Raw genomic sequence first — 8,845 nt, forward strand, 5'->3', positions numbered from 1 at the left:
ATTGGGAACCACCTTTAATAGTACAGCAGCAGTCTATTCTGTCACATGCAAGGTTTCCCTCCATTCACTTTGTACACATACATACGCATACAAAACATCGAGTGGTTCCCAAACTTTACGATTTGGTCACCAATTTTTGTGTTATATTTCGTCATTTCAAAATTTCTTGTAACAATTTTTAAGCGATATGATATGGTCTGATGGTTCTTCACTTTCTACAGATTTTCGTTGAAATATCTCAGAAGTGTAATTTTATGCACTTTTCCTACAACTTGCGATTCCCATAGGCGTGCATGTATTAGCTATGTTGGTGCTCAACCCAGCCCCGCTCAACAAATGACTTCATATCGTGATCTGTTATATATAATTGTAAGAGAAAGTAGCTATATACAGTCATTTATTTTTTTCTCTAAGAAAGATCATTGCATAACAAGAATATTCCAGAATAAGCTTTGTTAAATGAGGCTGAGTAATGCTTGGTAATTCTGAAATGTACAATAGCAGAAAATAGAGACTGCTAGCAGAGGAAAATGACAATAGGATTCTCTTGTTTACATTGTTAATTTCACTGAGATCATTCTAGAGTCTTCTAGCAGTGTTGAAAATAGATGGGAGCGATTCCGCTCTTGTGCGCTTTCAAATTGCTCTCGCAACTGCCGAAAACTGCCAAGTACGGAACGACTCCCAACATGAAATCGCTCCCATCCATGCCTGCATAGTAGCCAGACAGCCAGGCCAATGCAGCTGCAGTTTTTACTTCCATGCATTGTCGCTTTCTGAAGTGTAACTGAGTGAACTTTTCAGAATCATGGGCACGGCACTTCAAAAAATGTGTATCCAGTTCACCGAAACTCCAATATACCCGGGTACTATTTATCAAAACGCTGCGCATCACTTGTCTTGCCGTAACATTGATATTGAAAAATTTGCTTTATTATTGCTTTTTTCTTTTTTTATCTGTTTAGGCATTTTGATGTTCAGCAATATATATCATATATATATATATATATATATACTGTATATATATATATATATATATATATATATATATGTATCTAAATCCTACTTAAGGAGAAGCTTTAGGGTTAATAATCAACGGAAGGGCGAACTCGACCCAAAGGGGAATATTTGGATTCGCCCTTACGTTTTAAAGCTAAAATTCTCAATGACGGGGGTTCAACGAAATGCTCAAAATCTATTCCAGCAGAGGGCAGTATTCCTTTTTACTTCCTACGAACTTTGGGCCAAATCTACCCAGCAGTACTCTGACATTACAATCATGCACAAAACTGTGTGTATATACCGTTTGGAGGATAACTGGTTGTTAAGGCGAATTGATGTATATGCTGACAATCTTTGTAAAATGGGGTATATATCAACATTATCTATCAATGAAAATGTAACTCAATCCACCACCTACGTTATCCCAAAACTACACCACAATATATAAACTGTACAAAACATGAATGCTTTTAATCCTAATAGTGCCCCTCCTTTTTCGAAAATCTCTATATATTTTACTTTTATATCTTCTACGAAGATTTCGCTGTTACAATGATAAGCGTTTGCAACGTGAACATGTAGTGTGCACGGGAACAGCGAAAAGCACAAATTACCGCGCGCGCAGGCCTCGGCAGCGCCTAGCACGGCCTAGCATATGGGCGCTGCACTAGGCGGCCGGCCTGGCCCGGCTGCCCCGGCGCGGCGCGGCCGGTGCAGGTGATGAGGTCGAGGAGCTGCGTCGCGCCTAAAACCAGTGCAGCCGACCGAACACGACGCCTTCCGCCCGTGAGTGGAAAGTTTCTTGAAAGTTTCCTGAAACTTTCCTGAAAGTTTCCTGAAATTGTAAAGAGTACGACAGATGGTGGACTGTACTCACTAAGAAGTAGAAGAAGAACTTTAAGTTTTGGATATATTTCTAGCAACTTAAAGGTAAGTCAGTGATCACTGTGCATACCGGTAGGCCTAGGCTAACACAAAACTATTGTCGATCTGGACTCACGTTATCAGTCATGATTTGTAATATGAAGGGAGTGCCTAAGTCTGCGCACCTAAAATTTGATCTCGATTTTATTACAAAGTAAAATATTATTTTGAGAGTCATCAATGTCATTCCATTCTCTATATTCTAATGATCAATGAAACAAAAAAATTCAAGAAATTATTTACAAGAACAATGTTTTTCTACGATTTTCAGACGGGCTTGTCACTTTGTGTAGCAAAAATGATTGGTGCCCATGTCTGCGCACTAGCTCATTTTGCACGCAAATCAAATGCAGTGAAGTTTCGGACATTTCTTTTTTGACAATTATTGAAATTTTCAGGGTAGCAAATTGAAACTTGCTGATACTCATTTTTAATCAAATATTTTTGTAGTTTTTGGTATCAAAATGGATTGCTGCGGTCAAGATTGAAAATTGGTATCAGTTTGATATTTTGTTCTATGAAAGTATGAAAATTGTGCATTTACGTGAGTGCGCAGACATGGGCACTGCGCAGAGTCTTGGGCACTCTTACCATACGATTTGTATTTCTGATTTTGTCTGCCTTATTTTTCCTCTTTTCTTTTAAAAGTTGAGCACACATTGAAATTTTCTTTGGCTAGCCTAAGCCTTCATTGCCGTGTTGAGTGCATGCTTTTCACAACTCCTCAGTCCTCTTTTCACAACTCCTCTCTCAGTTTTGTATTTGACTAAGATCTAGATCTACATGTTAAACGTACGAATGTCACTGTCACGTAAACCCTGTTCTGTGTACTAGGCCTACCCCCATCTGATCCTGTCATCATGTAGAACAACTCCTCTGCACCATTTGCAGTTCTCCAGACTGGAGGAAACCAACCGAAGAAGAAGAAGAAGAAGCTGCCGAGACTTCTCTTCATTAGATCTAGTCCTAACAGTTAGGACTAACTGTTAGATCTGAAAATGAAATGTAGCTCCGCGGCCGTTATTGGTGCAAAAATTTCCTCCAAGCGGCAGGCCCTCCAAGCTATAAACTAGGTTAGTTTTATAATAGATTCTAGGTCTAAGTTAGATAGGCTAACTGTAGGCCTAGATCTAGACTTTGTCTAGGGGCCTAGACTAGTCCTAGGATGGGGGGTTGGGTGTCCGGACACTTGTCTTAACAAAATTGAAGCCCTGTTTTTTGTCTTTGGATTAAGCCAAAATCTATAGATCTAGGCCTACGTTGAATTGTGCTTTTCATCATCAATATTTGATCTCCACAATATTGTTTCCCATTTTGTGCTAAAAAACAACGAAGAATTTGATTGTAAACCTTTTCAAATGGCTGTTAAAATGGAGTGTCCGGACACCCAATAACTGGACAAAAAGTTACTAGAGTCTAGATTTACTAGTATTAATCCGAGTGAATTACAATAGACCACACTGATAAACCTAAACTAAATAGTAACTTTTCTAAACAACAATTTTTAGAATAATAGAAGTCTAACATAATACTAATAGGACAAAGAGGAATAAAAGATCTAACCAGTTGTTTATCAGTGTGATCTACTTTTAAACTGTTAGGCCCCTAGATCTAGTCTAGATGTTAGATCTATACCGGTAGTCAAATAACTTAATGTAGATCAATAATCTTAATGCTATTAAGTAATATCAATAGATTTACTTCTCATTTTTGCAGATGAAAAGAAGAAAGCCAGAGGAGGTAGCGAAGCACTACATTAGTTGTGGCCAGGACCCAGACTGGATCCAACAAAAATGGGTGAACAAGGAAAAAGGTTAGATTTTCTTTAGCTCTGTCATCAGCATTTTCCACAATTTGTATGTTCCTTGCAGAGAAAAGTGCAAGAGCAATAATCTTCAGGGGGCTTAAGTTAGGGAATTGTATGCCTTGGGTGCTACGTAACATAGATCTAGTCTAGCTATGGATAGCTCAATGTATGATGGGGTCACAATAATTTGTGCAGTTTTCACAATTTTGTTTAGATTCTGATGTTTGGAGCAATAAATCTCTTGAAATACACAATTATTTGTTGAATCTATTTATATAAAACAAATAAATAGATTGTTGACTTCAAATCATCGAAAGCAGAGCATTGATGTACGAATGGATTGCGGTACAGAGATCGCTATATCAAAATTCGAATGACGAAATGATCGCATCACTCCACAGAGCAAAATTGCAACAATTGTCAACAACGAGGGTCATATATTGTATGGCATAAGGGCAAGTCCAAGAATTCGCGCGCGTTACGTATGGGACATTTCAGAGGCTTTAATGACCTGAAAAATAGTGTTAAATGACTTTGATTAGATTGAATACCCTCATGATGGTAGACATCTAGGAGAAGAATAATCATGCAAAAAATTGTGACATATGACCTTGATCTTGACCTTTTAGAGCGAAAAGATGCGCCGTTACGTATGGGACGCAGAGAAAAGACAATTTTTAATACATTAGTTTCAAGTTGAGAATTCTCTGAAAGTATTTCACTTGACAACTTGAAACTTAGTGTGATAGAAGTCTCAATACTATAGTATATTTATGGCAAGTTTCATGTCATAAGCCAAATCCCTCTAATTACAGACTCTAATTAAACAAATTAATGACATGTTACGTATGGGACAGTTACGTATGGGACATTTTGTCCCCATAGAGAACGTACACAATTTTCCCCATAATTAAAAAAATTGAAATAATTTAAAATATGGAAATAACAAAAGAGTTTCGTTCTTTTTAAATGTTCTACTGAGACATATTTGATATCACTGAAGGGGAAATTAGCCATTTCAACCTTTTTATTCCATGTTTTTCATGGTTTTATGTATTTCTATTGTTTTTATATTTTCATATTTTTCCATTTTCACATTTTTTTTTGGCTTCATTTGTATTCATTAATCAGTATTCATAACAAATCAGTGTTTAAAAACTAAAGAAAAGGTAAATAATCAGTTTTTAGAGCACTCTTCAAATTTGTTTTTCTCCATTCACTTTGTACATGTACATAAATCTCCCCATTGACATTATGTGTAAATGTCCCATACGTAACATGTTGTCCCATACGTAACAATTTTTTAATTAACTTTTAATTAAAAAGTAAACTCCATTTTTGAAACTTTTTGTGGTATAACATTTTCATACTTAATAAATTAGAACTTCCCAGAGATGCAGCAATACAAGTATTGTATTATGAGAAATAACTTAAAAAAACATCCTCAAAATGTTACGTATGGGACATTCCATCCTTGGACAAGACCTAATTTGCATAATTAATTAGATGACACCACTTTTTTCTGCCAAAAGTAATAAGATGTAAGGGGGTCCATGTCCCACCTATGACTGAATCTCAGAAGTTTTGTGTTCATTTTCTATGAGTTTTTATAATTGTCCCATACGTAACGCCCATTTTACTGATTATGCAAATTAGGTGCCCCAAATTAGCATAAATATGCATATTATCAAATTTTTCTTAATGAAATTTTAAAATTCCACATTTGGGCTTTCTTATTCCACCAAAGATAACTTCTTAAATTAAAGATTAAATTTTGCCTTCCAGGGTGACCTTTTCTTGGACTTGCCCATAAGAAGATGGATGGTTTTCAATATTCATATTTGTAGATCAATACAACCCTGGAAAAGATTATTAGACAAGGAAGTGTTAAGTTCATTGATAGAACTTTCAGACGATTTCTAATAGCTAACTCATGGTTAGAGGATGACTACTCTAAGAAAACAATTACCGTCTGCATTGCTCAGACAATTACACCAAGGGTAATTACCCCTAGGACAAATATCCCCAGGAAACCCCCCCCCCCCCCCCGAACGACAATTACACCCCAGAAGATAGATAATTTAGAATAAGTGACAAATCATAAATGTTCTAAAAGGTAATTGACCCAGGGATATTTTCACATTAAATTTGCATAGTTATCCAATTGAAACAAATCAAGTTACTTTTAAGCATAAAAGTAAAAAACTTTAAAATGCCAAGACCTACGCTTGAGTAGACCTTGGACTTGGTTCTTGCTCATTTCTATAGAGTGAGCCATTCTCAGCCTCAAGCTAAACAATAACTGGAATACTGGAATTGGAAAAAAAAAGCAGAAGTAAAGTAAAATCAAAACCTTTTTGAATTGTGGTTGTTGGAACTCATGTTTATGTAAATTAGATCTAAGTCTATGCAATACACTTGAGGGATTCCAATTTCCAGCAAAAATATTTTGATAAATTTTCTGGAGCAATCTACATTGAAATTGGAAAAGCAATGAGTGGTAGGTAACTTCATATCTACTCAAGATACATTTGGGTCATTCCATCTGGATTCACCCAATGGGTTTTCCTTACCGTCTCAGAATTTGCTCAAATTTGGCATACATAAAATTTACATTTACTTAATCCCAAGAACCCCCCAAAAAATAATGTAAACGGTCCATTGGTTTTTGCACTATGGCCTGCCCTTTTTGTTTTGTTTTGGTAAAAATGGGTGTGACCTAGTAATTATTCCTCTCATGACAGTATCCCACAGTTTATTTGGGATACTGTCATGAAAGGAATAATTACTATAGTCCCTCCAGCCAATTGTAAAGTGGTGGGACTCAACTCCAAAATGTACTAAAAATATTGAGCTCTCTCGATCGCTAACGTTCTTATTGGTCATCAATATCCACTTGAGGATCAGGACCAGGAACTTCACAGATTCAGATTCAGGTCATAGCACTTTAAATTACCCCTTGACCTTTGCTTTGACCTTGATTTTGACCCCCGGCCGAATAATTTTTTAACTTGATTTTTATGTAAGTTAATCGTCAATATAATATCAACATAATATGTAAAGATCTAGGATGATATTTTATTTCTTCATCTAAAAAGCTCTTTTAAATTATATTTACAAATTTACTGTTGGCCCCACATATTGATATTGGTGTTAATGTGTGTACAAGTCTCCATTATACATGAATACCCCCAAACTAAAATTACATTGAAATCAAATAAAAAAGGGAAACTCAACCTATCAGGTATTACAGGAAACATTAAACAAAATGAATAATATATGTAGACTATATTTGCTTAGCCCTTTTGATTGGGGTGCAATTGGCCTACATACAACTCACAAGAAAGCTGTAGTTTTGACGGAAATAACAATGAGTGTGCTTCCTAGTCAGCTCTACTGTCCCATACTAGATATACCCTACAGATCTTTGAAGTATCAACATGAGATATGTAGTATTTTAATTGATTGTAATGTAACTTTAGTTTGAAAGTATTCATGTATCATTGAGACTTGTACACACATTACCAACACCAATATCAATATGTAGGGCCAACAGTAAATTTGTAAATATCATTTAAAATAAAAATTGGTCAACCGGTTCAGGCGCAATGTGCCGTTGAAAGTTGAAGGTCACTCCCCTTTTTGCCAAAACAAAACAAAAAGGGCGGGCCAGGGCTCAAAAACCGATGGGCCGTTTCAACTAATTTTTTTTTGTTTCATGGAAAGCAAATGTTAAATTTTATGTGTGTCGAATTTGAACAAATTCTGAGAGGGTAAGGTCCAAAATGGCACTTTTATTGGGTGAATTGGCATGGAATGACCCATTTCAGGAATCTTACCCGCGCCCATCCCCATTATCTTAATGCTTGCCTATAAATCGATCAAAAGGCATCAAACTCTTATTAATAAAGTCATATTTAATCTTTTGGAATTAACATTTCTCATCATCAGGTCGTGGTGTAGTTGCTACAAGGGATATTACAAGAGGTGAATTTATAGCTGAATATGAAGGGCATCTGATTACAGAAGAAGAACTTGAAAGAAGGGAAGAACAAATAGAAAGTGTCTTCAGATATGAATTCACCTGGAAAGGAAAGAAACTATGGTAGGTTTCATAGCAGACCCAATCTTACATATCCGGAAGTAATATATTATCCTACATGTTTTGCTCAGTTCTCACTATCACATTGTAGCTCACATGAGTTAAAAGCTTAAGGTACCAAGTATGGTATTAATTGCCAAAATGGAGGGGGTAGAAGCATGGCCCAAAACAATCACTTATGATGTTCAAAACCCTAATAAACCATATATTTGTGGAACGCCGAGTTACTAAGCTATCCAAAAATTTGACGTTTTACAATCTTGGACCTTTTATATGCTAATTAGCTAATTTTTCCCCAAAAATTGTAAAAAATGAGGTTTTCAAAATGTGAATTATAAATTGTAACCTCCTACATCATTTATGCTATGTGAATTCTATCTTTTTATTGGGTTATGGGCTGTGAAATCTTCGAATTTACGCGGAATTCCAATTTTTTCCCTCAAACACCAATCTACATTTTCCACGTTTTTTTTTCCTTCCCGGATCGAGATCCGAAAGTCGGAAATGCGCGCTTCAGGAAAGCGGTAAACTTCAGTTCTCAGCTCAGGCATTATTGTCCATAGCTAGAAAAGCATATATACTTCGCACTAAAGTTAGCGAGTATTCTTGCGTCAGAAAAACCACCAAAATTTACCCTTGCAAGCTACACGAAAACAGCGCATTCGTAGGGAAGGCGGAAGGCCATCAATAGTACATGCAGGTTGATGTTAGTGCATACACACAGCGAAAGACGAAAACAGCGCATTCGCGTATAGGTGGGAGGCCATTCATAGTACACGCATGTTGATGTTAGTGCATACACAGCGCTATGGTGCAAGTGCACTTTTTTTGTCGCTAGCGAAATATGCAAATATACATTTTTGTTCAATAACGCTTATATATTTTTTGTAATACAAGGGGACATCAAAATGAAAAGAAATGTAAACAAAAATAAAACAGCATCTCATTCAAAATCAATATTAGGAATACTTTGAAGGGTTGCTTGTGCTTCCATCTGCACTCTATTTAAT

The sequence above is a fragment of the Lytechinus variegatus genome, chromosome 5 (genome assembly GCF_018143015.1).
Source record: "Lytechinus variegatus isolate NC3 chromosome 5, Lvar_3.0, whole genome shotgun sequence".
Taxonomy (NCBI): Eukaryota; Metazoa; Echinodermata; class Echinoidea; order Temnopleuroida; family Toxopneustidae; genus Lytechinus; species Lytechinus variegatus.